Source organism: Miniopterus schreibersii (assembly GCF_964146895.1).
Source record: "Miniopterus schreibersii genome assembly, chromosome: 13".
NCBI classification, from domain to species: domain Eukaryota; kingdom Metazoa; phylum Chordata; class Mammalia; order Chiroptera; family Miniopteridae; genus Miniopterus; species Miniopterus schreibersii.
This window is the reverse complement of record NC_138113.1, coordinates 38,943,982-38,959,187: the sequence shown is the minus strand read 5'-3', so window position 1 is coordinate 38,959,187 and position 15,206 is coordinate 38,943,982. Positions and strand designations below refer to the sequence as shown.

Sequence of the window (15,206 nt, the reverse complement as noted above, 5' to 3'; positions counted from 1 at the left end):
TCAGTTTAGAGTGACACCAACAAGCCTCCCCCTCAATGATTCTGTCACAGTGGTCCCTCTGCTGCCCCCATTGTTATTACTCCTACTTCTAATTTCCACATATCTCCCCTTCACCCCAGGGGCTAAATATTGGTTTGGAGAAAGAGAAAATTCCAAGACTTGTGACCTCCCAAAGATGCATTTTATTCAACTTTTCTGATGAACTTGTTGGAAAATGGCAGTTTATTTAACCAAATCTTAAGCCAGGTTTGGGGTTATACTGAAAAAAAATCATGCTAGGCCATGTCTTTCCATGTCTTTTCATTAAGCCCTCCCTAGGTGGTACTGCGCCAGGCCCTGTGCATACTGTGGAAATCTCAGACAGAAGTTCTAAGGCCATCTTTCATTTTACAGATGGGGCAGGACAGCTCAGCAATGCCGGGAAGCTCCCTCAAGGTCACACGGCTACTTGGAGGCCATTGTGGGTTTGGAACTTGAGGTTCCTGTCGGGGCCATTGTGGGTTTGGAACTTGAGGTTCCTGCCTTTCAACCCCATGCTCTTTCGAAAGCATCTTACACAACTTACAGTACAGTCGGGGGAGCAGGAATGACACCTCTGAAACAATTACAGAACTGGTGGAGGGGAGCAGAGTTCCCCTTGCCGGTGACTCCCACCCACAGTTGGCTTGCTGCCAGAGTCTTTACGTTGTTTACTTATATATGCCTGCCTGGGGTTGTAATTTCTTTTGAGACACTGGAAAATCCCATAATTAAAAATAAATAAGGTGAATTTGAATTCTTACATTTTTGCCCAATTTGTGTGTGTGATATTCTGAACCTGGAGGGAGAAAGGGGTCTGCCATAGTTATCCACTGGTGGGGTGAGGTGGGGGGTCTCTGAAACGAAAGAGGCTGGTAAAGGGCTTTTTTAACCCAGAAGCGTACAGGTTTTGAAAGCTTCTGATTCAGTGTCAGTGTCATTCATTCATTCCCTCAGATAATTCTGGAGAGCGTTCAACAGTAAGGATCTGAAAATCACCTCTGGGCAAGGGCCCGGCGTCAGGTTCCAGGAAGGACATGTTTCATGCCCAGGAACGTGTCTTGGTTGTATTCTCTCCTGCATAGCAGAGTCTCCAGGGGTCCCATGGGCTGCCCGAGAGCTTCCACTCAACCTCAGGGCTCTGGGGCTGACTCCTGGCTGCTTCCAGGTCCCCCTGGTCTGGGTGAGGAGGAAGGCTGCCCATCCACGTTGCTGCCTCACCAAGACCAGATTGGAGTGACAGGCTCTGCGGGGCTGGGCCCGGCCTCCAGGAAAACCGCCACCGCAGCTCCTCTGTGAGGCCAGCGGCTGAGGGCAGGGGCTGGGGGATCATAGACTTCCGCCCTCCCTGACTTATATCCAACTTCTTGTCAGAGAAGATGAAGACACCTGGGCCCACCATCCAGAATTAAAACCAGATTTGGATATCAAGAGAAATCAGAATACGGAAGCCCGGAGACCTTGGCCAAGCGGGGCGCAGGCCTCAGAGGCCGCCCGTCGTGGGTTGGGGCCTCCCCAGGCCACACAGTGGGAGAGAGGGCACTGGGTGCGCAGAGCTGCAGTCAGGCCACATTTCTAAGTCCTGCTTCTTTGAGCTGCGAGTCGGACAGATTTTATCTTGCCTGTTTTGACCCTCATGAAGCAACAGCTGAGTGTGGGGAGAGAACAGAGAGCAGCAAGCATGCTGGTTCTTCTTTTGGCTCATTTGGCAACTTCCCGTAACTTTTGAGCAAGGACAGGTATTTCCCCTTGTGCCTGAGGTGCGCAGTTTCCAGCATATGTCTGCCGCCCCAGTCTGTCTAGAAATGGACCTTGGCTCAGCCCAAAAGCAAATTCATACTGACCATGGGGAAGGGTAGGGGGACATCAAATAGGCAGTCTCGGCCATTCCTTTACGTTCGTCTGACCCGTCGTTCTATAAATCACCTTTGGCCCTACTCCTGGCACAGTGAGGGGCGTTCTGGCTCATGTCTCCGCCACTCTCAATTTTGTTCTCCTTTATCACTCAGCAAGGTCCACATTTTACCAGTGAAAATGTGAAATCACAGGGAGAAAACCACGGACTTGGCCTCTGTCTCCAATCTGGTAGCACAGTCTCTTGGCAAATTCAGATGTATCTGCTACAGTCTTTTCCTCAAGTGATTTTGGGTACTTTCCAAATTTACCAACTCCCTAAAGGATGGGGGAGCTGCCAGGTACATGATCAGCGCCTGCTCTGTGCCCGAGGACCTGTTTCTGGATGCTCTAGGGGCTCTAGGGGTGCAGGGCAGCGAGCCAACAGGGTATGTGACAGGGATGTAAACATGCCATCAGCCCATGACCCCATACCCTGGGAACAGCCTCATGGCTCTCTGCCCTCCTCAGCCACCTAATGTCATTCTCCAGAACTGTTCTACGGTGGCTCTTAACCAATTCCGGAATCCTTACTTTCTGATCCCAGCCTTTTCCTTTCCAGAGTTTTCATCCACAAGTCCCACCACCCCTGCCCTCGACCTGGAGGTTCCCTGGAACCTTCCCCTCCAGCCTGACCTCATCTTCTCCTGAAGGCCCAGACCCTTTCCCTCACATCAGACACATCTTCCCCAACCTGCCAACCTCTTTCTCCTCTGTCCCACCACTGCCTCTGGCCAGGCTAGGACATCCCAGCTCTGGGTCAGATCGGCCTCCTGCCACCCTCATCTCCCCGATGGGGGGATTGGAGCTGCTAAAACTCTAGGCCAACAATCACAACCAAACCTCAACCAGCCATCATCAGCCTCTTCCCTGCCCCTAGAATTCTTCCAAGCCTCCTCTGCTGTCATCTACCCCATAGCCTCTCCACCACACTTTGGGCACACAACCCAAATCCCACTTCTCTGGAAAATCAGAGGTTACCAGATAGGCAGCACCCTGCCATGGCAGCCATGGAGGGGTGCTGCTCAGTCCTCCCTGCAAGGAAACCAGAGAGGTTGAGGGGGAAGCACGGTCAGCTGCAGCCCCCAGATGCAGCCAGCGGTGAGCATGGCAGGGGTGTGAGGGCTCGGCCACTTCTGCCCCGTCTGCCTGTCCTGCCTGCCTGCTCTCCACCTAAAGGCCTCCTGCTCCCCACTGTCTCTCACAGGTATCACCATCCCACTAAATCTCTTGTACTTCTAACTCCACTTGGTATCTGCTTCCCAGAGAATCCCAACTGACATCCACTTTCCTGGCTGGTCGGTCTGAATATTACCTGCCTGGTTTCCCCGTGTCCTGGCTCATCTCCATAAAGGCAGTTCTTCCGCTGCCCAGCGGCTAATATTTCAGGGGCCTTGTGGGTTGACTCCCCTGCTTATCTTCCTAGGGACCCCACACCCTTGGTGGCCGTCATCTCAGCTTCCCAACCTTCTCCTTCCCTTCCATGAGGGAGGTGATTCCCAGATGCTGACTTGCTGATGACTTTCAAATCCCACCTTTCAGTGAGGAGTTTTTCCTGAAGTCCAGATTCCAGTAGCCAGCTGGTGAGGGGACCTTTCCATTGGCTGCACCATGGGTGCCTTAACACCAGCATGTCCTGGGATGAACTCATGGTCACCCACAAAGCCTCACCAGAGGGTGCCACCATCCTCCTCAAAGTCACCCAGGCCAGAAACTGGGGCAGCCCCCTCAGGGCTCCCTTCCCGGTGGGCACCAGCAACTGCTGGTTCTACGCCTGCACTTGATCCCGAGCTGCGTGCTCCTTCCCACGGCACTGCCCCTGAAGGTAGCCTTCAGCGTCTCTTAACTGCACTGCCCGGTTCATCTCTCAGCCCAGCGCTGGAATCTCATCCGGTGTCTCTCCGTCATAGTTCTCAAATTGAGCCTTCTGAAAGGCCAGTGCCTCTGGCGCAGGAAGACTTCCGTTGCTCCCATTGCCATCACCACTGCCAGCATCGCCATTCCAGCTCTTCCACGTGCCGGTTAAAACCCTGTGGATCCGGTCTTGCCTTCCTCTGGACCCCCGAGGGCTAGCCAAACTGCATCCCCTGCAGCTGCAGCACCGCGGGCATTCTCATGCCTCGGGCCTTTGCATCTACTTCCCTCTGCCTGGAGCACTCGCCCCCATCCCTCACATGGCGAGCTCCTACCCATCCATCAAAGACCAGATCAAGGGCTACAAGCCCCAGGAGTAAGGGTGTCCCCCTTCTGCTCTTTTCCAGCACCTCCGCAGAGCTCTGCCTACCAGGGACTGCTGGCCCTAGCTCTGTTTCCCTTGTTAGACTGAGAGCTTTCTGAGAGCCAGGCTCATTTCTGCATCCCCAGCATCTAGCACAGACCCTGGTACTTGGTTGGCATTAAACAAATATTAGTAATGAAGGAATGCATGAGTAACCAAATGAATGGATTCTGCTTGGGGTTGGAGCGCTCACTGGGGTGCTAATATTTGAGGTGGGTCCAAAAGAAGGGCTAAGAATTGTGAAGCAGGAATTTGAATGGAGAAGGGCGTCCAGGGACAGGGTCTGGCATGTACAAAGGGTGCAGGTTTGGGGGAGAGAGACGTGTTGAGGAAACTGTAGCTAGGTCTGCTGCTAGAGCAGAGACTGAGTGTGCAGGATGTGCCACAGATGACTCTGGAGAAATGGGACAAGGGACAATGACTGTTGGACTCTGGGGAGCCTGGCTTTGCCCAGTATACAACAGGGTAGAGGAAGGCAGGCAGTGCCAGGCTGTGGGGTGCCTGGGGAGGAGGTGAAGGGGTGTGGTCCTGAGCAGGCCGGGGGACAGAGCAGGGGCAGAGTTGAGAGGGTTTAGATGGAAGTGACCTGGTGCCAGAGGAGGTGTGAAGGTGGCAGGATGGTGATGCCATGGGGTCTGGCTTGGGTTGCTGAGTGGAAGGTGAAGTCTTTCACTCACCAAGGTGGCAGCCTTGGAGAGGAGCAGGTTTGAGAGCAAGACAATGAGTTCAGTTTTGCTTTTAAGATAAGACCTGAAACATGTACATTGGAGGGGCCATCAGGCTGGGAGAGCTGTTTGAAGGCCTCTTTCAAAGCAGAGCTGGGGGTAGGGGGTTGGAGCCAGCTGTGCTCAGATTGCACCAGCTCCTGAGAGCTGATTCTTACATTTTCTGGAATTTTATGAGGCAGCAGTTAAACCTAGGTATTATTAAAAAATTAAATTGTATAAAATAAAATTACAATTAGATTGATTATATTGAAAACAAAGATAACTACTCAAAATTCATCACTTCCTAAGAATTTTACATTTTATTATTTATGCTTTTAAGATTATTTACGTCTGTTATGTCTGTGGAAATAATCTATAATGTGTTACTGTGCTTTTCTTCCCCTCTGCTTTCAGTGACATCATATTAATAGCTTGAAATTGGTCATGGCGGAAATATTTACACTATGGAAGTTGGCAAATCCCACAAATCAAGGCTTGATTTATTGTTTGTTGACTGTCTAGGCTTAAGAAAGTTATAGAGAAAATGTTAATAATGCACATTAAACTTAAATGTATGTTGTGCCTGTAGCCACTGCATGGTGAATGGCACAGAAACCTGGAGCAAAAGTTCTTCCAGTGCCCCAAAACTATGATCTCGTTCAGTGAAGACGTTGCTCACATCATTGACAAACAAGCGAAGTTCCAACATGTATCTTCATTGTGTCACTTTTTTCTTACTAGTTGCCACAAACAAAACTATCAACCAGCATTTACACAGGAACTCCACTCATTTGTCAATTGTTATAGGCTGGTTATGGGTCCTGCAGGTTGCTAAAAATCAATGAAGCATTTGTAAGAGTCAGTTTGCCCTAAGCAACTTACAATAAAGAGCACTGTATATTTTATTATTATTTGTAGATTGCTAAACATCCTTTATGTCAATAAAATTTATAACACACTCATATATGTATTATTTTCTCTGCCATGCAGGATGCCAGCCATCTTCTAAGAGTGAGAGGCAGAGAAGAAGCAGGGCGCTGAGGTGGATGAGGGACAAAGAGGAGGGACCTGTGAGGACAAGGCTGACTCAGAAAGACCTGAGACGACAACAGCATCATAACCGTGAGAGCTAGAAGCCGGGGGTGCAAACCAGGTTCTGGCCCTGGGCCAAGCCCCGAGGTAAGGATTTGCTTTGTTAATCTGCTGGGACAATCCTAGGTGGAACCCGGGGCTTGGAGAGGTTAAGTCCTTTGTCCATGGCCCACAGCCAGTTAGTGGCTGAGTCAGGATTCGAACTCAGGTAGCCTGGCTCTGTTGACAAGGCAGGAGCTGGCAGAGCAGCCCCTTTCTCCTCTGCAAAGCCCCTCAGACTGTGGACACTGGATCTGCTCCAGGTCAGAGATCCAGAGGGCAGGTGTGGCCACGTGCCAAGGACTTGAAGAAGGCATGAAAAGGGCTGGCAAAGCTGCCTCCCACCTCTGGTCCCTACCTGGTGTCCACCTCCCAGCACATTCCTCCCACCACTCCACAGGGTCTGCGAGCTAATAATATGAATCGGGGCTTGCATTTAAAACACATCTTTGTTATTTTATTTTCAAAAAATTCATTCTTATTGTATTTTTTAAAAGTAAAATACATGACAGATTGGAAATTTACAAAATTGGTGCTTCTCCCTAGAACATTTGAGAAGCACCGTGCTAACCCACCCTCTGCCACACTGCTCCCGCTGGAAGCCCTAGTGGTCCCCTCGGGCTGCAGCAGAGGCTTCAGATGGTGGGTGGGGATCAACCTGTGGGTTGGGAGTGTAATTTAGTCTGTCATTACCAGCATTAAATAAAGAAAAAGAAGTGGAGTGAAATAGAAAATATCGGAGTACAATGCATGTAGTAAATATATTTTGTTTCAGCTATATATAAAAATAAGTATACACTAATATATTAAACACATAATATATAATGTATTAATATTAAATATAGGACATAGAATTACATAATATACTAATATTAAATATATAATATATAAATATATTAAATATACACTTATATATTTATAGATAAGTATAAATAAGTACATGTATCTAATATGTATAAATATATTAAATATACACTTATATATTTATAGATAAGTATATATATCTCTAACATATTATAATGCATATGTGTGCTGGAGTATGATGAGGAATACTATGATCACAGTAAAGAAAAATTTAATTGCCACTAGTATACTGGAAAAGACAGCACAGCCGAGCTTGACATTCACAGCCACACAGGAGAGAGGGGTTGCTGAGGAAGAACAGGAAGCGCTTCTAGGGAAAGGCCAGTGAGCTGGGCTTGGAGGACGGCAGGTTATGGATGAGCAGAGGGAAGGACATGAGCGAAGACCCAGAAAGACCACAACTTTCACGCCTAGATGGTGCCGGCGCTCCAGCTCAGAATGGGCCTGGACCTTGCCTCCAGGAGCTTGCAGGTGGCATGAGGGTTGCAGTCCCTGTGATGGCACCTTAGAGGAGGGAGCCCCTTAGTTTGCTGGAGAAATCAAGGGAGACTTCCCGGAGATGGTGACACTTTAGCTGACCTCTGAGGGAAGAGTTGGGGTTCGCCATGAGAACACGGGTGTGGGGAAGGCTAGTCTGGCCAAGTGAGTGGCTTGTGAAAAGGCAAAAGAAAGCCTGTCACGTTTGGGTAAATAGGAGCCATTTAGCATAGGCGGAGCATGAACTAGGGAGGAGGCCTCAAGTGCCATCTTGAGAGTCAGGACTTGATTTTTGGGATGAGGAGCTGTGGAGGAATGTTGAACAGAAGAATGGCATGAGCAGACTTACATCTCAGGACTCCGGCTGCCCTGGGGAGAGTGGATTAATGGGGAGGGGCCAGGAGGCAGGGAGACCTGCCGAATGACTGGCGCAATAGTAGAGCCTGAACTGGGGCAGTGGGGATGCAGAGGGAGGGGAGGAGGGAGAGAGGCGCAGGAGGGAGAGCCCGCAGAAGGTGGCCACCCATCAGTCACTGCCTGAGGCAGTGAGGGGAGGAAAACCGGCTCCATGGTGGTGCCTTTTCCCCAGATGAGGAACATAGGAGGCAGAGAGGGTCCAGGGAGAAAACACTTTCAACGCTGAAAGTGGCACTTGTAGGTGGACGTGGCAGTGGGCAGCTGGAGCCGAGGAGCGAGGTTAGGCCAGGGGGACAGACTGGGGAGAGTGTAGAATGAGAGAAAGCCCATGAAAGACTGAGGGGAGTGGTCCTTCTGTTTTCTAAATTTTTTAAAATTGTATTTTTCAGTTACACTGTACATTCTATATTATTTTGTGTTAGTTTCAGGTGTACAGCATAGTGTTTAGGTGGTCACTTTACAGAGCGGTCCCCCTGATATTTCCAGGACCAACCTGGCAGTTTTAGGTTCAGAGCAAAACTGAGCAGAAGACAGAGATTTCCCATATGCCCTTGGTTAAAAACTTTTTAATTTGGAAATAACTTTAAGCTTACAGAAAATTGCAAGAACAAGTTTCTTTATTTTTAAATACTGTTTTTCTTATTAAAGAATATATTCTCTGAATGTATAGAGAAGAAAATTGAGATCATTCATGATTCTACCATCTGAAAATCAGTACTGTCATTATTTTGGTGTATTTCCTTCCAGTTTTTTTCCTATACTTACACACGTATTTTTAACTGGACTATTTTATCCAGAGACTGATCCCACCCTCCAGAGCCCCCCTGTCTGCGTGTCCATACATGGCTCAGTGCCGTGGCCTGCACCCCCAAATCCCTCCCCAGAGAGTCTGCTCTGTGAGCAACAATGTATCCCCGTTTGTGGTTTGTGGTGCCCTTTCTCCCTGGATTCAGTGCTCATGCAGGTTTCCCCTCTAACATTAGTTTCACCTTTGGTTTTCTTAGGTAATATTGGCTGACTTCTGGTGGGACAACTTGCCCAATGCTCCTTGGGTCACTGTCTTGCCCACGTCCCACACTTATCTCTCTGTGTGAGTCTGTCTCCCCACTCACCTGGGGACTCTGGAGGGTGGGGCTCAGGGCTGACTCACCGCCCAACATGAGGCAGAGTTGGCCCTAGAAATATGTACGGAATCAAATCAGCCCACTTACTTAGCATGGCCCATCCATCTGTGCTTCAGACTCTCGGAGTGCCTTATACTAATTTACAGCCACCAGCATGGTGTCTGGCACACAGTAGATGCTCAATAAATGTTTATTAGTGCTGCTACCAATAACCTGAAGATTTTCATGCATGGGAGCTGTTTTTTCCTTCTGCCCTTTCCTGCCTCCCCCTGCTTCTCCTGGGTGGTGGAGGAGAGAGACCACTTTGACATGCCAGAGGGAAGGGGCCCTGCTTTGTCCCCCATCTTCTATAGTTAGGAGCAAAGCTAAGTTGGCAATGGATTCAAAAGAAACAGTTCCCAGTGCTGAAGCTATTTTATATGTTTGCATTGCTCACAATACCAGTTATCATTAGCAGCAATTAAAACTATTTCAGGATTAGTTCAAAGCTGCCTTTGAGGTATTTTAAGTTGCACAAAAGTCTCCCATGTGTCTAGAGCCAAGTTCCCTGGTGTCATTAGAAGCCCACTTGTATTTGGAGAATACCCAGTCTGTATATTTTGATCGTCTCAACATTTTGTAAATTTCAGGAGTGTTTGTCAGAAGTGGGTTAATGTCCGCAGAGCTGTTTCAATTGTCTTAAAAGTCCCACTTCCAACCTTAATTAAGTGGGAGGGAGAGGAGGCGGTGGCTCTGCATAGGGTCTTCCCTTAGAACAGTCCCTCTGGGCGGGCAGACCCCGGGGCCTCGGGGCCCACAGGGAGCCTGGCAGAAACCAGAGCAGAGAGGGAGGAGGGCCTGGTCTAGGGTGGGGGCATCAGGAATTGGGAAGAAGGCGGAAGGCCGGTGTGCAGGGCTGGGCTGTGAGGAGAGGAGTGGGGAGACTTCAGAACACCTTAGGTAATCTTCAGATTTGATTGAAAGATAAAAACAGGGAAAGAACTGGTTTTGGCAATCGGACTGCTAGGGAGTTAGTCAGCAACTTGTTCTTACTCTCGGTTGGCCTTGGCCCTGACCCTGGGCCTGGAGGGCTGGCAGTGGCATTGGGGCCCGGGATTACTGCCCCCTAAACACTTCCAGGACCCTCTGGGGCCACGATTGGCACCAAGCATCTCGCTACCTGCTGACCCAGGGTGCAATTGGGCTGAGCTGGGCTGCTTTGGGTGGGAGTTCTGAACTGGGTGGCAACTCAGATGTGAGGAAAGCTTCTGAAAGAGTGGAGAACTGCGGAAGGGCCTGCCAGCAGGACGGCCTGTGTCAGTGAGGCTGCAGCAGAGACCAAGAAGGGACCAGTTAAGACAAAGCTGTCTTGCCCAAGTGCCTTTGGTGGTGACTGACATGACCGCTGGGTCGTTTCTGCTTGGGAATAGCAGCATTGGTTGTCTGCAGGTTTGTGGTTTGGGAATAAGGAACCTGCTGCTGCCCTGGGCTTTCCCACACACCTGGCTTTAGTCAGAGCTCACCCAGACTCCACTGAGCTCTGATCTGCATCCCTAAGATTTTTGTACATAAGTCACCTCTTTGCTCCTCTTTCCAGCTTGAAGACCTGAGGCCATAACCGCTGGAAGAAGCCATGGCCCTGCTCCTAGGAGAGGTGCCATCAGCCCTAGACACCCACACACTCACACCAACCCTGGGGCTGGGGCCCCGGGACAGGCTGGGGCGGGGGTTGTGCAGGAAAGTGGGGCCTTGCTCGTGGCATCGAGTGCCCAGAAATGGCAACAGTGGAGGGCATCCTGTCCTTGGCCCCACAATGTGGGAGGGCAGAAGGCAGGATGACCCACTTTCAAAGTGGCGTGGCTGTGACCGGGGCTGCTTCAAGTGGTCAGCCTGCATATACATGTTGGTCTTAAATTCTTCAAAACTGGGCAGTTAAACATCTGTATCCTGTTTTCATTGGCTTGTAAGCCATGGTGATGGGGACCTGCCTAGTTTTCTGAGCCAGCAAGTGTGCCCAGAGGCTAATAAACAGCAGGTGCCTCCAGTAAATATGATTTTAATACTCAGTGTAAATGTGTGTGCAAGTAAATATGTAAAATGAAATGTAGCAGCTGAAGTCTATATGCAAGTTACACAATGTCTTAGCTGATTGAACTGCGAACTGTAGTGACTGTGTGTGTTATACGTATGCACAGTGTGTATAGTAGTGGGGAGTGTGTTTTCGTAGACAGTGTATCTGTGTGCGGTGTGTGGTAATGAGTGTGTGTCTATGTATCTGTTTGTGTTGTGTGTGTATGTGTGTGTAAAGGAAGTCCCCATCAGGTTGGTTGGAGACAAAACCAGCTACATAATTTACAGGGCCTGGTGCAAAACAAAAGTGTGGGGTCTTTATTCAGAATTACTGGAAATTTCAAGGCAGCAACAGCAGAGCAGCAGACCAAGCCTTGGCCTTCCTGAGTGAGAGCCCTGTGCGAATGCACAGGTCAGATGCCCATGAAGCCAACCCTGGTTGGAGAGAGTGCACCTCCTGTCTCCCTTCGGCCTTTCTTTGCTGTTTTAAAAAGTCTTTGAATCCCCCTTCGCTCTCTCCACATCCAGCTCACATGGTGACCTCGACCTTGGGAGTGTGGGGCATTCTGAGCCTGGGGAGGAGCTGCAGCAGCTGACCTGTCTCTGTGGGACTTGCTGCACCTTGCTTGACCCTCCCTCTGTTTCAGCCTGGGCCTCACTGGAGCACCCAAAGCCATAACGTCTCTTGGCTCTTCGCTCAGATGATCTCCTGAGAATGTCCAGGTTGTCCCCTCCCAGCCCACCCTGCATCACCGGGCCCTGCCCTCCATCCTCAGGACTTGAAGCCTTCAGGCTCCTCCCCGGTATCTGGTGCCCTTTGTGCTCCTAGAAATCATCAGGCAGCAGAAATAGTCCAGAGAAGGAGGCCCATGGTTTCCAGTTGCATCCTCACTGCCCACCAAGTGCTTCAATGCTCTAGGACAGGGGCTCTAATGGGAGGAGGGGGGAGTGGCCAACGGGGGCTGGAAGCCGGGCCGCTTTGGGCTGGCAGAGTCCACAGCCTTGAAATCTCAGTGAGGGGGTGTGGAGGGTGGGGACTCCCTCAGTCCTTCCTGTTTACTGTCCTGATTTACCTCCTCTCGGGTTAAGTACTGTGTGCAGAACATACTCAGGAGATGGGTAATAATGAGGGTGTTCCCTCCCCAATACCTATATTTGTCAATAATTAGCCATGATTTCCAAGGTTCTGGGAGGAGACACCTGGTCTGCCCCAGCTGGTTTAGAAATTGCTATGCAATTTTCAGGTCCCTGAGTGGTTTTGGGGTGTTAACACGTGTGGGCATCTCCCAAGGGTTAAGGGAGCTTGAGGACTTACTTCACCCTGTTTCTGATCCCAGCCAGAGACTGACTAGTCCCTAAACTCAGCCTGTTCCAGTTCTCCTAGTAACAACCAGCCTCCGTGTGCTTCTGTCTTATGGATCCCAGATGGGACTGTGTGAACCAGCCTGGGGGACCTCCCTGAGGAAGGCCCCCTACCTCAAGTCAAGAGACCCAAAAGTGTAAAGGTTGTGAGAAGCGTGGGGCAAGTTAGGCTAGAGAGGGGATTTCAGACAAGTGGTCAGCAGGATTGGAGATTGCTAGAAACTTGTTAGCCACTTGCCATGGGGCTTTTTCCACCGGGGATGGAGGGGTGGTGGGGAGAGGAGAGAATGAGAACAAGTTCCCCATGCAGGGGTGTGATGATAAATTGGATTTCCAGAGGGGGGGGGGGGAAGTCCTGATTTAGAATTTGCCAATTTCTGTGGTATAAATACTCCCACAAAGCTACCAGTTGGTTTAACAACTGGCTCAGGAAATTCTTGACTATGTAACAGTCAGCTCTTTCTCACTGCTCATTAGATCACTGTTCCCATCAGAGGCCATCAACTGCACAAGCTCCCAAGCCCTAGCTGTACACCTTTCTGAGCCCAGCATGCCCACTTCCCAAATTTTATTTACAAAATACCCTTCTCCATGCATTGGACAGCTTGGGGCCTAAAGCAAGTCATCCACCATTCAAGCTCCCTCTGCTTCAGAACCTAAAGGAGGGTGGGCTGCTCTGCCTCACAGGTTGTCGTGATGTTCACTAAGGTGATGGATATGAAATTATTTTGCCAAAGTGAACACCAAACCCAACCAAGTGAAGTGCCACAACCCAAGTTCTAGTGACTGCCTCCTACTAGTTCAGAGCAATGGGGAGATCTGACTTCAGTATCACCACAGTGGTTTGAAGAGCCACAGTTTGGGGCATCTAGCAGTCCTAATCCGCCAACTGACAAGCCACCCCACCTCTCGCCTCCCTTGGTCACATGTCAGCCTCCTCACTCATTCTCACTTCCAGAGGACCAGGTGTGTGGGGGTAACAAATACCAGGGAGCCAGGAAGCCAATAGGTCATGTCCCTGGGCCACAGAACAACGCCCATCCCAGGGGCTGGGAGTCTATCCACAGAAGTCCACCTGCAGAAGGGGCTTCCTGGTCTTGCAGGTGGCAGGGACATTTCTCTGGGTGCAGGATTTTTATTATGCAATCTTCTCAGAGACCCATCTGCCCTTGACACCTTCCCAGTGACTTCATTTCCCCCTTCTCTGGGCTCCTGGAATGGCACGACAGCCCCACCTTAGCCTGGCAGCTGTGGTGAGAGGTGTTGACCCAGCTGCCTCTCTGCTGGCTCACTGTGTCAGGTAGAAGGGGTTGAGACAGTAGCAGGGACTGAGGGTCTTTCGACATGGTTGGGAACCTTGGGACCATCCCAAGGCAGGATTGGGGCCAGGGTCCCCTGGGATTCAGCCAGGTACTAGGTGATGGTTGGTACATGGAGCCAGGGAGGAACAGGCTATGGGCCAGGAGAAACAGCCCAGAACCACAGGTATGCCACTGGTTCCTGCTCTTCTCCTGTCTTAATCTCTCCGGTTTGGGGAGAGTGCTCAGCCAGGCCTGGCGTCCAGCAGAGAGCACCTGCTGACCCCAGAATAAGTTTCTATGGGGGCTGGAGACAGTCACAACTGCCTCATATGCGTGAGCCTCACACCCTGGTTCATTGCAGGAGACAGGCTGGTAAACAAACCAACACAGCACATGGCAACACACACTCAACTGGGAGTGAGCACACTTGTGAGGGGCAGGGTAGAAGGCTCCATGGAAGGGGTGTCATTTGAATGAGGTCATAAGAGTGAGTTCCCCCAACAGTCCCAATCTCCCTGCATAGGCCTAAGTCAGGCCCCTGCCCTGAGACTCACAGATCCACCTTCTGGGCATCCATGGGGTGGCCTGGGGTGACCCAGTGTGCCCTGCACCTCCAGCAGGAGGTCGCGCAGCCAACCTCCTCCAGCCAAAGCTTCACCAACATGGCAGACTTTCCCCCATTCACAACAAATGGGAGTAAAATTCCCTGGCTGCTCTTTTTATAAATGATTGGAGGGGGGAGGACTGCAGTCCTGGGGAAGGGGCTCTTAGGTTCCTGGAAGGGAGAGGGGCCATTGGGAGGAGACAACGCACGTGGTGCCCCCAGAGCTGGAGCTGGACCTGGACCTGGAGCTAGACTCTGACCCTGGCTTCCAGCTTCCCGCTCCCGGGGTTCACTCCCAGAGTTCAAGATCTGCACCAGCCCACTTCAGGGACTTAATGAGGGCACAAGGGCTGAGGCCTACCCTGGAAGAGTGCTGACTCTGAATTAGATGTGATATGAGGGAAAATTACTGCAGTAATTGAGTTCATGCTTTGTGTGTACATGTGTGTGTGTGTGTGTCCCATCATTTAGAAACTATTTCTGTGCATTCTTGACTTTGGGACCCTCCTCTATCTCCCTGTCTGGGGAATCTTATGGGATTCCACACTTGGTTCAGAAGGTATGAGAAACACCTACCCCAAGCCTCACACATAGTAGGAGCGCAATTAATGTAAGCTCCCTTCCTTTAACCACTCAAAGTGGTCACTTGGGGCTGAGGGCAAAGGGCTTCCCGGTCTAGAGGATGATGGGCCTCTGATCCCTGCCTCTCCTTCCTTCTCCAGCTGAGGACAAACCCCTGGATGTCCTAAGGTCTTCTGTGTCTTCATGTGTTATTCTGGGACAGAGTCTGGGGAGGGTACCTTAGTAGGCCCCCTCTGACTGAGGCTGGCCTTTCTTGTAACGTGGGCTGGCCTGTGCCAGTCTCATGGATGGATGCAGAGGGTGAGGCACTGATCCTGCTCGTCAGGCAGGATGCTGGCAGGAGGGCAGGACAAGCAGGGGCGGAGCTTCCAGAACAAAGGAGAATGGGGAGCCCTGGGG

The 15,206-nt window shown here is 50.6% G+C and overlaps 1 protein-coding gene across 6 annotated transcripts in view; it reads left to right on the top strand.

Moving 5' to 3' along the window:
- ASPRV1 (aspartic peptidase retroviral like 1) overlaps nucleotides 1-15,206 on the top strand; it is a 136,188-nt gene that overhangs the window by 85,166 nt on the left and 35,816 nt on the right. For 4 of the 6 annotated variants that reach the window (XR_014000188.1, XM_081157041.1, XM_081157042.1 and 1 more), the window contains one exon: nucleotides 5,887-6,075. The gene's annotated coding sequence lies outside the window, so the exon portion shown is untranslated. Of the gene's footprint in view, nucleotides 1-5,886; nucleotides 6,076-10,485; nucleotides 11,037-15,206 lie in introns of those variants that run through there. The other 2 variants (XR_014000189.1, XR_014000190.1) reach the window with 2 other exon arrangements.